This window comes from Pinus tabuliformis, chromosome J (genome assembly GCF_031772625.1).
Source record: "Pinus tabuliformis cultivar Carrire ecotype Pingquan chromosome J, CPIR1, whole genome shotgun sequence".
NCBI classification, from domain to species: domain Eukaryota; kingdom Viridiplantae; phylum Streptophyta; class Pinopsida; order Pinales; family Pinaceae; genus Pinus; species Pinus tabuliformis.
This window is the reverse complement of record NC_142295.1, coordinates 322,936,601-322,955,320: the sequence shown is the minus strand read 5'-3', so window position 1 is coordinate 322,955,320 and position 18,720 is coordinate 322,936,601. Positions and strand designations below refer to the sequence as shown.

The 18,720-nt window shown below is 35.1% G+C and overlaps 1 pseudogene; it reads left to right on the top strand.

Moving 5' to 3' along the window:
• Nucleotides 1-1,476: 1,476 nt before the first annotated feature.
• Nucleotides 1,477-1,836, top strand: LOC149227052 (cysteine proteinase inhibitor A pseudogene; annotated as a pseudogene).
• The last annotated feature ends 16,884 nt before the right edge of the window (nucleotides 1,837-18,720 follow it).

Genomic DNA, 18,720 nt, shown 5'->3' with positions numbered 1-18,720 from the left:
CAATTAGAAATGCATATCATGGCAAACTTTTCATATAGAATAGCTGGAAATTAATCAAATAATGCAAGAAATATTCTTGGTGTTGTCCTGTTCGGATTTGTGAGAAGTCCGTGGCATTTTCGGGTAAATATGCGACACACAAGGCTTTCTGCTCCCAGATTATTTACAGTTATTGGTTGAGATCTGACTTGACATACATAGTATATTGATGATCCATGGCCGTGCTTTTGATTTGTTCATTTGTTCATGTTTATATATACATAAACAATTACGTATTCCGCGTCATCCAACAGCTTTGATTTGAGGCGATTCAAATGTTAAGCACATATAAAATTTGAACACATAAAATTTGAACAATGCATAGACAAACTTGATTCTCGTAACGAGTTTCTTTCTGAAGATTTCGTGGAAAACTTGAAGCGGATGGAAACTCTGTACGGAGCAAAGGACTTCGTTTCAACTTCTCAGCTCAGTTTGCTGCGGCCTGGCGCTTTCTATTTGACTAAAGTAGATTCCATGTACCGGCGTTTCTATTCCCCCAAAGTTATTAGTGCTGAACAATGCATAGACAACTCGGAAACAGATATGGACAGCGTTCAAAAACTGCACCAAACAATGACTCAAAAACTGCACCAACGTGCCTCTTAATACCGCTGCCTCTCTTAATACCAGTGTTCGAAAGGCAACGTGGTATGATGGTAGACCGCGTTATATAGTTTATATTATGGACCGATGTTGTATATTTTGTATACCGGCGTTCAACATATGCAACGGAGGGAGGTATGGTGGCACCACCAAACGGGAGGACCAGAGTCGAGTGTACAGATGAATCGGTATGATGTATGAACGCAATAGGGATCCACGAGTATTCAGGATGCAGCAACCAGAGGAGAGGACCAGTGGTATGGGGAGGCGGAGAGTTGATGGTATGACAAACAGACGTCAGGATTCGGGAGTATTAATTGTGTGGAAGGAGAGGCATTAACCAAGCAACAGTTACGGTAACGCAGTATTATGCAACACAGTGATACCATCAAAATTGTCAATACACCAACAATCAAGATATATAACATACCATGAATACATTCACATCAGATATATATGAACCAACGCACCAGTATTTGAACAAAAAGATTCAAATTTGCAAACCATTGTTTCAACTCTTCGACTTCAAGGTTTTAACCATCTTACATCCCAGCATTCAAAAGTCCCTGGCATACGCGGATCCCATATTCGAAGCACTAAATCAGCCCCGCCTGCAGCAATTAGTGAAGAGCTTTCACCACCGATACTCAGACAATGCAGTGCTTTCCGGCAACCCACTGTCAATGAAGGCGGTCCACACGCTGTTTGACCATGACTGTCGTGACTGTCTTTTTCCACTGAATAAGCCCAAGTGCAAGCAAACGGCTACTGGCATTGATAACAAGAAAGTTTTGGTTGTGCCTTCTATTCTGCTGGCCTGGAAGAAGAGCAATGTCGATGACAATGGCGAAGAGAGACTACGACAGCATCACAACAATGGCGGTGTACATACTGTTACTGGAATGTCTATGCGCAAGTGCGGAGGCTTCTACTCCCAGTGGAGGGATCCACGACATTCCGGGGTTTGAACACAAGAAAGAGATTCAAGACCTCGGACGCTTTGCTGTCGATGAATACAACAGGCAACAGAATGCCAGTATTTCGTTTTCCAAGGTGGTGAAAGCCCAAGAGCAGGTCGTCTCAGGCCTGCTGTACTACCTCAGAGTAGAGACAATGGACGGCGGCGAAACCAGGCTCTGTGCGGCCAAAATATGGGTGAAGCCATGGGAGAATTCTAGTAAAGAAACTTAAAGATTACAGAGGCAAAGACTTGGAAGTTATACAGAAGCTTGTGCTTTTGCTGGTGAACCTGTTGAGCAGAAGGATGGTGCATACAATATAAAAAACACATCAACGCTTAGGTGCATTCAATATCAAAAACGCATCAACGCTCAGGTGCATTCAATATCAAAAAACGCACATTCAGTAGCGCAGAGGCACGCAGTCTCAGGTGTAACCGAAACGCACATTCAGATTTCCAAAACGCATATTCAGATTTCCAAAACGCACATTCAACAGGGCAGAGGGCGCAGTGTCAGGACAGAGGCGTTGATGACAGAGGCGTTATAAGGTAGCGGCAACATGTCAGGAGCGCTGGAAAAGAATATGGCAGAGGGCCAGGACTGACATGCACATAACAGGCCACAGAAAAACAAGTGGCTCTGATACCATGTTAAACACACATGGACAACAAAGAATAGGAAAGATAAATCAGTGAGTTCATTTTTTATTAACATCAGATATACATTTATAGTACAAATATGTGACTCTTGGGTTTCAGATCCCAAGGTCTCTTGGACTCCTTTTGTCCATTCGACTTCCACACTAACCCTCTTAGGATTAGGTGTCCAACAATGTTGATATTAATTTTAAATTTACCACAAATTAAATGATCTTATCTCATGTTTACTTTTGAAAAAATTTTAATTTATTTTTTTATTTTTTTTAAAATCTATTTTTTCTAATTTTGATTGGTTAAAGTCTTATTTTGTAATGATAATATGTACTTTGACAAATTAATGGCAATGTATAGAAAATATTAATTAATTACAAAAAGCTAACATATTTCTTCCAGACAATTAAAACTCATGGTACTTACTGCCTACTTTGACAAATTAATGGCAATGTATAGAAAATATTAATTAATTACAAAAAGCTAACATATTTCTTCCAGACAATTAAAACTCATGGTACTTACTGCCTGAAACCACATCACAATTTCATTCCTATATTCTGCGATAACTCCGGGAGCTTTGGTGTAACCACCCACTGAGTCTTGGTGTGGTCGTACACCGTACCACATCCTCCTTAATGAAAAGCATCTTAGTGTGGTCGTACACCGTACACCTGAGGTGAATGCCACATCCTCCTTAAGGAAAATATATAATATATTTCGGGCACTCTTCAATGCATAGCACTCATGTCACGACATATCAAATTACATAATGTTTAAAAGATTACTCATCCTATAATGGAATCACAACCATTGCAACATCAACGCATATAATAAAATCCAAGCTCATAAAAATCCCAAAGCACATGCAAATTCTTAATTTTATTAGTAGGAAATTTTAATCAATAGAATGGCTTTAACGCACAATGGGACATCAACCAATATACATGCCATATACCACACAACCATATATACATTGCACGAGTGAACACACCAGAAGTTTGGACCATTCAATGCTTCAACAACATTCTAGAGAGCTACGAAAAAAAAAATCGCTTTAGTCACCCCTCCGAAAAATACTACTAATTTGGCGGTTGCTTCTATGCTAACTTATTCTCCTTTTATTTAATGCTTTTGGACTTCCACAATATCTTACATAAAGTTCCACAATATCTTACATAAAGTAATTTCGTGGCTATTTATATTCCAAATCTCGATATTGTGTGTAATTTGGCCGAATATTCCAATCCCATACCACGTCTTTTCACAATTTCCAAGTGTTTGTTGTTTTTATTTTCCGTCTTTACTATGAGAGGTAATTTAATTTAATTTTATCCACTTTAATTGGTACATGGAATTTTGACAATGATATTATTATTCCCTGAAGCAGCAAGGTAATAACATATTTAAAAAATATTGATGTTGACATTAATTTTAAATTTACCAAAAATTAAATGATCTTATCTAATGTTTACCTTTGAAAAAATTTTAATTTATTTTTTTTATTTTTTTTTAAATCTATTTTTTCTACACTCTGATTAGTTAGTGCCTTATTCTGTAATGATAATATGTACTTTGACAAATTAATGGAAGTATACAGAAAATCTTAATATAACTATGCTTTGATTGTGCATGTAGTTGTGATCTCTAAGCCCATATCAATAATGGAAGTGGCAATAATATAAATGTAAAACTACAATAAGTTGTGAAAACAATACTTTGAGAAGCATATCCTTTGGAAGCATGTTTTTTAAGAAGGTATATTATGGCATAAATCTATGACAAAACATGAAGGATAAATTGTTTAGAGTTCGAATTACTCTTTGAAGAAGTTCCCCGAAATCATGGAATCAAAAGGTATGTATGAATCATCTGTGATACGTAGTGATTCTTTGATGATGATTAGTGTTTTGCAGCATGATTGTAGGGTTTTACAATTCCTTTATTACTATGAAGTTACTAGGGTTTGTAGGACTACTAAACTTGCAAAGTCTTTAAGAGTATTGGTATTTAGGGTTTGTTAAACCTATATTGAACTAACCGTAAGAGAAAAACCTCTAACCCTAATTTATTATTCCCTCTGAGGAAACCCTAGCTCTTAGGAAATTGTATCTAGGGTTTGTATGACTACTAAGCTTGCAAAGTCTTTAAGAGTATTGGTATTTAGGGTTGTTAAGCCTATATTGAACTAACCGTAAGAGAAAAAAACTCTAACCCTAATTAATTGTTCCCTCTAAGGAAATCCTAGCTCTTAGGAAATTGTATCTAGGGTTTGTAGGGCTAAATGTTCTTTGATATTAAAATCCTAGTTTTGAAAAATAAAACCCTAGGGTATGTGTTAAAACCTAGCAAGGACTGGAATAAGATAAATCCTAGGGTTAGAGATAAAACCTAGGACCAGGTGCCTCTGCTAAACGTAAAATCCCTGAATAAAGGTTATATCAAGGAATTTCTAGGGTTTGTAACTAGAACCCTAGAAGTACACTTTTGAGAAATCATGGAACCTTAGATTGATAGGATTGACATCATGCTCTTATATTTGTATACTTTTCTTTGTTGTACTTGTTGGTGAGAATTGCAAGAACATAATTGTGGAAGTAAGATGAGAAGGATTGAAGAACAAAGTAAAGCAAGACTTGTGCTTGATGATGACCCCTTGATAACGATGAACATGATGGAAAGAGGGACTTGCAGGAATCTTGAAGCTTTCGGTTGATAATTACATTCTAAGATCATATTGATGATTGAAAGATGGAGCAAAACCTTGTTGCAATATGAATATAGAGCATGACGAGGAATGATTGAATTCAAAGGGAGAAAGTAACAAAATTTGACACCTTGATTTGTGGCCATAATGATTTGACAAGACCGATATTGATGATTTGTTTAAAATATGATTTGGCTCCATGGAAAATCATAGTGCAGTAATATATGTAGAGACTAGAAAGATATCAGTTGAGATATTTTGTTGGATGATATTAATGCACCTATAGTTTCATGATTTTATCATGGAACAAATGGATTATGTGGATAACATTCTTAATGGATTGGATAAGCAAGAGAGCATAATTGATATTGCAAAGTTGATATGACTTATGAGGAAGAAATTTGTTGTGAAGGAAGAAGGCATGTGCTAACAATTGTGAGGAAGCTTCACTCCTTGAAGAAGATAAATTAACTAGTTTATGATAAAGTTGCATGATGATTGATGAAATCCAGAAAGGTCTAAATTCAATATGATGTGATGATACTAGGAGTTCATAAACCCTATCATGAAAATGAAATGTGAAAGGTGGAATCTCATATATGATGAATTGCGAGATAAGAGCCTTTGCGGTTACAACTAATATCTCAACAAAAGAACAAGTATTTGATGCATTGATGAAGTATGAGACTGGCTAAGGATTGTGATGATGTTGCCCTGATTGAGAGGAAGTAAGGAATATCCTCCATATTTGAGGAGTAAGGACATCCTCCCTGGTTGAGAGGCAGTGATGGTGGACACCATATTCTCTATATGTGTCATGCATTGGGCCAAGACTAACTATTGTATGTCTAATGTATCACACTGGGAGGGATAATGTAGGATTGGATAAGAACCTTGGGACTGATACTCCTTGAGGATTGGATATCCAAGATAGGAAGTATTCATGTGGATCAACACTCTTTGACGGTCTAACAGGGTATCTAAAATAAGAGTAGTCAAAGAGGACCAATATTATTTGAGGATTGAGAATCCAAGATAAGAATAAGCACTAGAAGGATATACCTAATGAACATCTAGATAGGATATGTGGCTCAAGAGGCTATGGTGGTGTCCAAATGTATGCCTCCCAAAATTTTTCTCTAATCTTGTGGAGAGTTAGAGCTTGTAAAGTCAAATTCTTGCTATGTTGATATTTGAGAATGATGGTTATGATGTTGATGCTTAAAGATGGCTTACCAATCCAACTCTTCTTATGAGAATATTTCAATTTGAGAAATATCCTTGTACTGGTTATGGAATTATCAACACCTCCCTAGTAAAGAGGGAGTGTTAGAAAATATAATTAGGTTTGGTATTCATAATGATGTTTGTACTTATATCATTGAATATGTTATGTAAAAGGAAAAGAAGAAAAATATTTTATTATTATTATTATTTTATTAGATTATCATGTTCTTCATGCTTCTATGATTTATTGATTCAAAGAGGCAAAGTCCTATTTGGACCTATTGTAAAGAAAAAGGAAAAAAAAAAATTAAATATGTAATTTGGATCAAAAACCACTCTAGATGCCAAGTCAACCTACCTGTCAAGTCGAATTTGCCCCAAAGGACATGTCTATTTGCAACCCTATGGACAGTACAAATAGCGGGCCATTTGAGCTCATCTACATACACACAATTCGTTGGATTGGTCTTGAAATCTCATAGGAGGGTCAAAGTTTGAAATAGTTGAAGAGTTTGTGGAAGTTCTACCTTATCTTGCCTCTTGTTGAATACTTTTTGTTGGTATCTTATTGTTGATTGATTTGTTGTGCAAAAGGAGGGTTTGAATTGACATCTAGAAGGTTGGTCATGGGTCTTGGATATCTTCATGATTTTTACATTTGATAATTGTTTGATGAAGAAGAACATAATTAAATTAATAAAAATCCAACAAATTTCAGAAGTAGTTATCAAAGAAAGAGAAATCTAATTTAAACTACAAGCCTACCGATTTCTCAACAACTATAACTTTGGAAACTATGTAAGAATTGTTAGAGGAAATATGAGTATTACTTTCATAGCCTTAACCTTGTATAAGGGAACCACAAAACGTAAAATTCACTGGTCATTATATTGGAAAAGCCTTCCACTTTGATGTGTAAGTGTGAATGTATTTCTAGGGAAATAATTTATATTTTCCAAGGGCTCTTATAAATCATATCAAGGGAAGTTTCCACCAAAAAATGGGAAATATCACATATTCACATGGGCGTGGACCAAAGGAGAGATGTAGGAGCATTGTATGGTGATGGTTAGATATGGAAAGATGGAGGCATAGCAAGATGTTGGGTTCACTAGTAGAAGGTAAGAAATTAGTGACTAGGTGACTAAAAAAGTTCGTCATTGTAACTTTTCCAAGTGAAATATTACAAAAAAAGAGCAACCTTAAGTGACCCAACTAAAAATGACTAACATAAACGACTAATTTAGTCTTGGGTTAAAATATACAACTAACTAATAAGTAATATAACTAAAAATGACTAACGTGAAGGACTAATTTAGTCTATGAAAGAAAATACGACTACCTAACACGTACTACAATAATACGAATCAATAATTTATGTTAGCCATATTACTTGTGTCACTTTAGCAATCTAAACTTACAAGTGATAGGGGATTCAAAGGTTGCAATAGATTGAATAAAAGATTATACTTCCTTAAACATTTCTTTATTAGATTAATGTATGATTAGATTTATGGAGCTAATTAGAATGTTCAGGGTTATATACTTCAATCACATTCATAGGGAATAAAGTTCAAAGGCTAGCATATTATCCAAAATGGGAGCGAGCGTATAACTTGGTCAAATACATTATGAAGAATACTTGTAAGGATAAGTGTTGGATAATTAGTAGAGGATAAATTTCCTTTAATTGAATACTTAACTTTTCATGCATATCTATTTTTTATTATCAAGGTCATATCAATTGAACTTAGGATACTAGTTTTCAACTTGGATATCAAGTTGTTTATCTAGTTTGAATGTACATTGTTATTATTTATTATTGTGAAAGAGTTTACTTATATCATTTATTATGCTTATACATACACTGATGTATTTGAGACACCAATATTCTTCTTCTTTTTGAGTTGTGAGGATAACATGGTTCATTTTCAAGCCTCATATTTCCATGAAGAGGGATACATTTTATTTTTCATTTTATCCATATATTTCCACTAACATATTTTTCCCTTTCTTTATTATTAGAGGTAAAAATATTTTCGTAGCCTAGCTCTTTAGGGTAAAGTTTACATGTTCCAATGTTTGATCCTAAACAAAAAAGAGTGAGCCAACTACTTCTTTTTAAATATGATCAAGTCCTCTAACTTCTTTGAAAACTATAAGGGATTACATCTGATGGGGAAACATACTAGATTTTGATTTAGCTTTATGATTAGGCCAATGGATTTGTGATCCAAAAGAGAAGAGGGGATGGTATAAGCAGTTATTTTCCCATGATCATCCATGAGTGAGGGTTGGACCAAAAAGAAATCCAAACATTCTACTTTGAAACCTCAAATAAATTTATTGATATTGGCTTGATGTGTTGAAAGTATAATATTGAGATGATAACTTTTATCCATTCTTTATGTTGATCTCAAAAATGATTTCCTGCATATTTCCCCTTATTTTTAATAGAAAATTTTACATCTCTATCTAGAAGTAGTTGATTTTTTGAGGTTTGTAATGAAAACCAACCTTTCAATTTTTTTTTTCACTCCAAAAAATTGATTTACACACTATGGCACCAATGTACTTGCTGCAATTGAAATAAATTAGGTAGATATGTAAAAATTACAATTGAGGGCATGATATTCGAACTGAGCCCTTCTTCACAGATCTCCATCAAGTACACAATATGGGTGTGTGGTGATGAGCCTCGATATTGCAACAAGAATGCTGCAACTCCCAAGGCTACCAACTTTAATTATCAACCCGAGGTTAGTACAAACTTTAGAGGTATCTGCATTATGTGTGCAACATAGATTGTGTCCTTCCTTCAATGTCATGATGTAATGGAGTGAATGTAATGAAATCAAATCCTAAAATATTTGCAACAAATGAAATGCTTGAAATGGAGACCTTAACCTATTGCACGAAAGAAAATACAAGGAAATCAAACCTACTCTAATTGCATAAATCCAATATCATGAACTAAATATCAATCATTACATTTCAAAGAGTTCAGATCCATTGACAAAGTTCCTTGGATGTGGCAATTAATAAAATCATCATTGTATTCCAATTTCATAAATTTGTCCATTAACCCAAATTGTTGAGATGTTTTGCATGGGTAAAAGGGCAAGTCCTAAGTGATGTTTATTCCTCCTCAGACATTTATTTAGATCCTAGGGGTCATGATTCAACCCTAAGGGATAAAAAAGAATATTTTTGAGAAAATATGGGCAAGTATATACACGTTGGAAGAGTGATACAGGAAACTACAAGATGCTACAAGATGTTATAATTCATCAAATGACCAAGAAAATCAAATCCAAATTGGATGGGAAAAATTGTGTTACTGACTAGGATGTATTAGATCTCCATTCCAAGTGGAATCACTCAAACATACCTTTGTTAACCCATGCTAAAAAATAGCAGAAAATTACTAGTCTAAAATCTAGAAATTTGAGAACTAATGAGCTAGTAAATCTATCAAACGCCTAATCTGATCAAGTGAAAAGGAAATGGGGTGAATTTTGTTATTAACTAGAATGTTTTTGTGATCTAATGCAAGTGGAATCAACTCGATTGAAGCTCGTTAGCATGTTATAAAAAATAGCAGAAATTTACTGTTATTTGCCACAAGAGACTTCCAGAAATTTAGATTTGGGAATAAGAAAACTAATCCAAGTAGCTCAATGAATACTATGACCTTCCAAAGTTGTTCCAAGGATGAAATTATGATTTTGATCCTGCAAAAGAACTTAATTCAATCATTTAACCCAATCCTACAACACAAAATCATCAATACTAAATGAAGAAATAGAAAAAAACAAGAACACGAGATGCATGTGAATAAGAAGCGAAAAGAAGAAAAGTAAATTATACAAAAGGGCTCTGAGGCTCCTGGGATTTCCAAGCCCAAGGAAATTTAGATTCCTATGAAGGAGACCAAGATTTAGAAGCTGAACATGGCACAAATCTTCATTATTTCCATTAATACAATTACATCCTTGCAAGAAATGACAGTGGAGCTGCAAAAATACAAGTTCTCTCCACAAGAAGACTAAGAAAAATCAACCCCTAGAGGCAAATTTGACTTGGTACTTATAAAAAATGATTAGGAAGAATTCCCCATGAAAGGAGGAAGCTTTCCCCTCCAAAATCCCTCAAATAGTGGATCTGGTTCCCAACACTAGGAATTTGCATTAAATGACAAGGAACACATTCCTAGATTTTCTCAATCATTGGAGCTCCAGAATTTGTGCAATAATTTCATAATATCTTGTTGATTTATTATCCAATATTGATCCTCCTATAGTAGGGAGCAAGTCCCTAAATTATCTCCTCCTCCAAATCTCCATAATCTACCCAATATTCTCACAATATTCCACAAAAATAAATAATATTAGGAACAAATATGCAATTATCCATAAACCTTCCTAATGAACATATTAGAGTTAAAAATGTGTTATCTAATGCAAAAAGAGAGATTTAATGTGCTGAAAGATGGTTAGATGGGCGTTAATTTATGTCTAATTTGGAGGCCCATCATACCCCCCGGCTGAAAGTGTTGCTCATCCTCTGAGCAACTTAGTGACCTCATTGTGCCTCATTCATGGCCTTGATGGCCTCCCTGATTTGTTCTATAGCTACTCAACACTTTCTTGTAGCAACTTTCTGCCTTCCTGTAGTAGGGCAAATTCTTCTTTTAGTTGTTCAGTCATGGCTCCCCTGGTGCTTGGCTTCTTCTGAGAGGCTTGGGGCTCCTTTCTTTTGGATTGGAGGGAGGTTATCTCTTTAGTTTGCTTCTTATTCTCCTTTTATCCTTTGTTCTGATTTTTTTCAGGCACTTTATCTTATGTTTCAACACTTTATTTTTTCTTTGCCACCTCTTCTTCTTCTGTAGATCCATCCTTGACTCTCTCTTTAATTACATAAAAGCTTCTCTATCCATGTCAAAAACATTTGTCCATGTCTTCTCAAGGTTTGTGCAAGGGAACCCTACTGCCAATTGTCAATTTCATAACACTCATCATTTCAACTTATGGCAAGAGGAGGAGTGCTTCTTGTTGATGAGTGAGGTGAATAATTGTATGACAATCTCAAAACAAGTTTATTCTCCCATCATAATTCTCATCCTTACAAGAAAACTCCATAATTCATTTTTTTATGGTTCTACTACAAGATGTTTAGTGAAGGAGTTTTGCAAAAATTCACATAATTTTTGTTTGCAAGAGGTGATAGATCAAGTACTTACCCCTTCTTTGAAGAATCCTTCAAAGTTCTATGGTTTTTTGGCAATAATCCTCAATATAGGGCCCATTTTTTCTTTTGGGGCAATCTTGTAGCAAGATGGCTCTATCCTGTAGCAGCCCTGTTTTTCCTGTACTAGTCCTGTTTTTCCTGTAGCAACTCCATTTTCTCCTATAGCAAAGCAGTTTGTGCCTTGAGATTCTTAGTTATGGTTGATCTATTGGCTGGCCTCCTCATAGGTGTTAAAAATGGCTTCCCCTCCTTTAAATCCTACACCCATTTCTGCTAGTTCTCCTTCTAGGGATTTTCTGTTTTTCTTGTTTTTGTGTATTTCTTCTCTGCCCTTCATGGTACTTCACTGTTGTTGTTGCTTTGTGTGCAAGTCCTTTGTTGTTGCCCAAGGTGCTACTGCTGCTGGTGGAGAGCTTTCTTGGAGTGTTAGAGTTTCTCCTGAGTTGGTATCACCCCCTTTACTTGATGGGAAATGGGAAAAAAATAGGATTATGGCTTGTTGTAGTGGTTGCACAGGCTGCTATAAGAGGATGTTTTCTTCCTGTAGCAGTCCTTCCTTCGCTTTCAGGGTTTTCTAACTGTATGGGAGTGATGAGAAATGATGTCGAGAGTTTGGAGGATGATGTTAAGGCTTAGAGGGTGTTGTACCTCTAAGTTGATAATGGTCAGCTATCAAGCCAGAGCATCTAAGATAATTGTTTTGGGGTTTTGTTTTAATTTGGAGGACCAATGAATGAAACAGATGTACCACTGTAATGCCTAACCTTTTGAATAATATTAATATCAAAGCAGAGGGATGCTATAAAACTTCACATAGTGAAATAGCTTGAATAGTGGTGAGCAGAAACAAAAAATATTATGATTATCACAATTTTCAAACAAAAAATTAAATAATCATAAGTATTAAAACCTTTGACGGATGTTCAAAAGGTTTAAGAGAATATGCTTAAGCTTACAACAAGATGTTGATGATTTATTGATTCAGAGGGAATTAATCAAATAGACAGTTCATTAATCCATTCTCTTTATAAATTATCATTTCAGAAGCTTATTGGAATAGATTGAAACACAATTATTCCTACCTAGGTATCTCTGTAAGACATAAGAATATGAAGAAAAAAATAATGTGTAATACTGGAAAAACTTATAGGAAACACAAACTATGTAAAATTGAATTCAGAATCCTTTGCTTTGTATTAAGGGTCCAGAAAAGCTAAGTACATCAAATGTTTACAAATGCTTCATCAAGGTGCAACCTTTCTTCAAGAGTGCAACCCTTCTTCAATGGTCAACCTGGTTCAATGGTGAACCCATAATAACTCATGAAGAGAGTTATTTATACAATAGTAGAACTAAGAAAATATCCTAAACTATTTTTACAAAAATAGATTATTATTAAATCAAAAATAAATACTGCTAGTTGATTTGGCACTATTTTGATGCTGTGCTGTTGGTGACTATCACTGAAAAAAATGAAAATTGTTGGAGCTGGTTGACTATTCCTCCAAAAGCTGAATGTTGTTTGATTTTCACATTGGATGTCATTTGACTTATGACCTTTCATCTGTTTGTCTTTATATGCCTCCTATGTTTTAACATTTACTGTGCAAATTGTTTGTTTTAACATTTATTATGTAAATGTTTCTTTCTGCTCTGTCTTTGGTTTAAACATGATTTCTGTTTGTATAGGAAAATCATTTGAATTCATTTCTTGAGAATCTGGAACAAACAGGTTTTTTAAATCAGTATAAAACTATTTATCCGAACTTCTGGCCTTCTGCTAATCACCTGCAAAATACAACAATTGTTAAGAAAAACACAGGCTGACAGGGAGGGCCACAATGGCTTCAGGGAACAGGATAGTGTATGGACGGAGTCCTAGATATTTTTGGAAGATAATTGAAGGCCCAATTTGGTTGCAAAGGCTCAGGGTGGTGTAGGCACGATTCAACAGGTTTCACTGAAAAAATGAGCGAAATGAGTGAAAACGAGGGTTTTCGCGTTTAAACGGTTAACGGTTAACTTTGGCGTGGAAATTCATAATGTGAACAGTGATTGGTTTCACAGTATGTAGGGAGGCAGTTTTATTGCTCATCACACCGTTTTTGGCAGTCGGGCGGTATTTCCCCGAGGGCACGCGAGTTAACGTGAGACTGCGACGTAGCCAAAAGGGGCTCGAGCAAAACCACGAATCTTGTGTGCTCTTGGGCGGGTAAAGCTAGGAGATTGTGAGCACACGATATTGTTGTGGGTCGTTGGATTTGGGAGCAGATGATCTGATGGCTATCGTGTAGTAAATCTCCACGGAGGGCAATCGGCGGAGATTAGCGGGGCTCGGGGAATAATTACAAGTGATTTGTAATTATTTATGAATAAAGCGGCAAATAAAACATATCGCGATGGGTTTAAGAGTGGGATATGGGTTTAAAAGGGTTTTGTTGGGATTTTATGGGTATGGCAGAGTTTTGTTAAGTAATGCAGGGTTAACATAAAACTTAGGCCAATGGGGGGTTTTATGGGTTTTTAGGGAAATTACAAGGGAAAAATGATTTTTGTAAAGGGGAAAGGGTTTCACACTAGGAAAAAGGGTTTTGGGTAGAAATGACCTTTGGAGGGTAATTTGCTAGGAAAATGTGTGAAACCAAGTGGCAAAGGTGAAAATGAAGGGAAAAGGGTATTTTCTTAGGAAATGATGGGATAATGAAGAAATTAGTAAGTATGTCGTGGGGAGTGAAATGAAATGAGGGGAAGTTAACTAAATCAACTTGTGAACATCTTTTCACTTTCATAACTGCTCCTACACACTGAAACACATGATCAAGCATGACAAATGTGCTTTATGCTTCAATCAACTTTATACTTTTGTAACCTTTCTTCTACCTACCCTTTACTTACCCTAACCTTTTATCTTCACTTAATTGCGTGCATTTAGGCTAGCAAACCATTTATTTTCCTTTTCTTTTGAAAAGAAAACTATCTAATTCTAACCTTATAACATCTAAGGGCTCATATTAAACTGATGAGCTCCTTATTATTTTCTACCTAACTACTGATCTGCCAAGATTAAACAGTTTGGCTAGACCTTTATTCTCTAACTATAAACATGAAATTTAAAGCATGAACTAGTCAAGATTAAACTATTTGACTATCATGGGTTGTGGCATTTATGACAAGCTGCACATAACCATTATTTTGAATAATAAAGTAAAAGGTAGTGGCACTTGGACTTGCACACTTTCAAAGTTTATTGATTTTTTCTTTTCTCTCTAACTTAACATTTTATTTTTGCCTTCATTTTTAGGCAATCTATTCTAACATTTTCTCTTTGATATGGACATATTATCAAGATATTTCCTAACATTTTTATTCAATATTCTTTTTGTCCATATCCTAGCTTAACATTTTTTGAAAAATATTTTCATTTTTTGACTAATTGATTCTAACTTATCAAAACCAAAAAATGCTACAACATTGGCTCCAACTGGGGACTACTTTCTCCTATAGAATGCAGAGAACCTGCAGATCCATGTGCCTTCTCCTCGGGCTATGGAGTCTTTTGCTATAAAAAATCACACTAACAGCTTGAAAAGTAAAAGAAACTGGAGTTTTTACAATGGTAGTAATGAAATCTACTTCAACTTCTCATTATTGAATGTAATGTTTGAGAAACCTTCCATTTACAGGATAAGTGGAATATAGCCCCTCAAGATTTTGTAGCACAAAATTGTTGTTTCCCTTCACTTCAACAATTGCTAAAGGTCCAAACCACACATTGTCAAACTTGCCATGTGTTCCCTTTTCTTCTCCCCTGTAATCCCATCTTAGAACTAGATCACCTTCCTTGAAGTCCCTTTCCTTGGCTCTTCTGCCAAACAGGTTCTTCATCTTATTTTGATAGTTTTTCAATTTGTATTGAACTTCATCTCTGTTTTCATTTAGTTCAATAATCTGATTTATTCTCCTTGAAAAATCATCAGGTTCATCTGTTGAATCCTGCAGGAATTTTAAAATAGGGAAGGCCAAATTGGTAGGGAAGATTGCATCTTTCCCATAAACTAACTGGAAAGGAGATTTTCCAATAGATCTCTTTGGAGTAATTCTGTTTTCCCATACTGCATAAATTAAATGAGAGTCCCAGCTCTTTTTATGATCTGCTAGAGTCTTTTTTATTACCTTTACCATACTTTTATTGGAGGATTCTGCAAGGCCATTACCTTGTGGGTAATATGGAGTTGAATGATGTAACAGAATTTGATATTTCTGGAAAAACTCAATCATTTTAACACTAGAAAAAGCTGTTGCATTATCAGTGACAATTTGAGTTGGGCAACCAAATCTAGATAAGATGTTCTCTTCAATAAATTTGATTACTATTGAATCAGTAGCATTTCTCACTGGAATTGCTTCCACCCATTTAGTGAAGTAGTCTGTTGCAGTGAGGATCCATCTATGTTGATTACTTGAAGTGGGATGAATCTCTCCAATAAAATCTAATCCCCATTGGAGAAAAGGTTCTGAGACTATTGATGGAACTAGTGGAAGAGCTGCTAATTTTTGCTTACCAGCAAACATTTGACAAGGAACACAACTTCTGACCTTTGCTCCTACTTGTAAGAACAATGTTGGCCAATAAAATCCTCCCCTTAATATCTTATATGCTGTTGCTCTCCAAGCATAATGTCCTCCACAAAATCCTGTATGAAACTGGTCAATGATTCCTTCAGTTTCTGATTTTGTTAAACATAATAACAAAATATTTAGTGGGTCTTTCCAGTACAAATTTGCATTTATGATACAATACTTGACTGCTTTCAGTTTGAGAGTTTTACACTCGCTTTTGGAAAATGATGCTGGATATTCAAAATGGATCAAGAAATTTACAATGTCTTGGTACCAATCTAACAATAGAAATTTGTCATCAATGTATAAAAGGGGGGATCTGATCTGAAGGTAAAGGTTCTTGTGGATTCTTTTCTTCAGAATGAAGGGAAGGTTCTTGTGGATTCTCCCCTTCTGCAAGGACAGAAAGTTCTTGTGTATTTTTCTCATTTGAAGTTTGAGAAGGTTCTTGTGGATTCTTCCCTTGTATCTCTAAAAAAGAATTGATTCTAAGCACTTTACAGTTGGATTCAGCTAGAAGCTTAGCTAATCCATGGCCTTTTACTAGCTTTGTAGTTTTTATAGTTAGATAAAACTCTAGTATTTGAGTGATCCATCTACCTCTCTTCCCATCAGTGTCTTGTTGGGTTAAAACAGTTTTTACAACACTATTAGGAACATAAGCAGTAATAGGAGAATGTAGGACATCCATCTTGAATGATTTCAGGGCTTGAATAAGGGCATAGGCTTGCTTCTCAATTATGTCATACTTAAGCTTGGCATATCTCATAACCTTACCAAAAAAGGCTATGGGTTGATCTTGGGAATCTTCATTCCTTTGTAGTAGAATAACAACAAGGGTTGTTTCTGAGGCAAAGGAAAAGATACTGAATGGTTTAGTGTAATCAGGGATGGCCAAGGTGGGAGCTTTAGAGATAGATTTCTTGATCTAATCAAATGCATTCCTGGAAGAGACAGTCCATTTAACTTCATGATCTTTTCGGAGCATGTCAGTTATATATTTTACAATCTTAGCATAATTTGGGATGAATCTCCTTAAGAAATTAATCTTGCCTAGAAAAGCTTGAATCTCCTTCTTGTTTCTAGGTAAGGTCAATGTTTCAATGGCAAACACATGCTTGGGATCAATCACCACACCTTTATTTGAAATTATATGGCCTAGCAGTTTTCCTTCTTTGATAGAAAACATAGACTTTTTAGGATTCAATGATATTCCGAATTTTCTACACCTGTCAAAAACCTTCATCAAGTGCTTTAGATGTTTCTGATCAAATTTAGAAAAAAAGTTATGTCATCAAGATAAATGACCACAAATTTATTTACCCGACCCACAAAAGCTACATCCATAGCTCTCTGAAATGTTGCTCCAACATTGGATAAGCCAAATGGCATTCTATCATACATGAATGTACCACAGGGTGTAGTAAAGGTTGTCTTCTCTCTGTCTGCTGGATCAACACTTACCTGATTATAGCCTGAAAAACCATCAAGCATAGAAAGTCTTTGTGCTCCTGAAACCATTTGAAGTAACTGATCCATTTTGGGTAAAGGATAGTTATCCTTTAATGATGCTTTGTTCAAATTTCTAAAGTCCACACAGAGTCTAATTTCTCCATTCTTCTTTCTAACAGGAACTAAATTTGCAACCCAATTAGAATATCTAAGAGGGAGAATGATCTAGGCATCTAGCATTTTCTTAATTTCCTTTTCTACAGTTGGTAGAAGAGCTGGATTGATCCTCCTAAGTTTCTGTTGATAAGGAACTGCTTCTGGCTTTAAAGGAATCTTATGTTGTATTAATGAAGTATCATAGGTTTTTAGATCAGCATAGGTCCATGCAAAAACATCCTTATAATTTTGAAGTAACTTAAGATATTGAACTTTGATCTCAGGATCTAGAGATTCACAGATTTTGATGTTTTTAATATCATCATTTGTTCCAATATTGATTTCTTCTATGTCATCTTGTGAAGAAATGGACTGAGAGTTTCGGAGGACATCATTTTGATCAAACAATTTTTCTAAAGGAATGAGGCCTTTGGGAATAAAATTGTTAGACAATTGAACAATGTCATGATCAACAATTTTTGAATTGAAATTTGAAGTATCATCTCCATTTGTATTTTCATTTATTTCTGTTTTATCTTCATCAATTTGTAGAACTGAAAAATCATCTATAAGCTGTAGAAAATATTTCAAATGTTCATCATCTTCAAATATCTGCCAGTGTTTTAGATTGTCTGGAATGGATGGCCTATACTTGACTTGTATTTGATAGAGTACATTGGTCTGATCAGGAATTTTAAATGAACTAGAAGAAACAGCTAAGGCATCTGCATGAATATTCTAATTTCTGGGAATATAAGTCAAATTAAAAGCATCAAAGAAGTTTTCGACTGAATCCCAAACTTCATTTCGATAAAACCTAAGTCTAGGATGCTTAGTTTGGCAAATATTTCTCACTTGTTTGAAAATAAGTTTTGAATCAGTAAAAACACTTAAGTTTTGAACCTTTAAGCTTTTGGCTAATTGTAGTCCCAAAAGGAAAGCTTCATATTCAGGCACATTATTTGTAACATCGAAGTCGAGTTTGCATGATTAGGTGATATTTTCTTTTTCTGGTGAAATTAAAACTACCCCAGCTCCTGCTCCATATTTT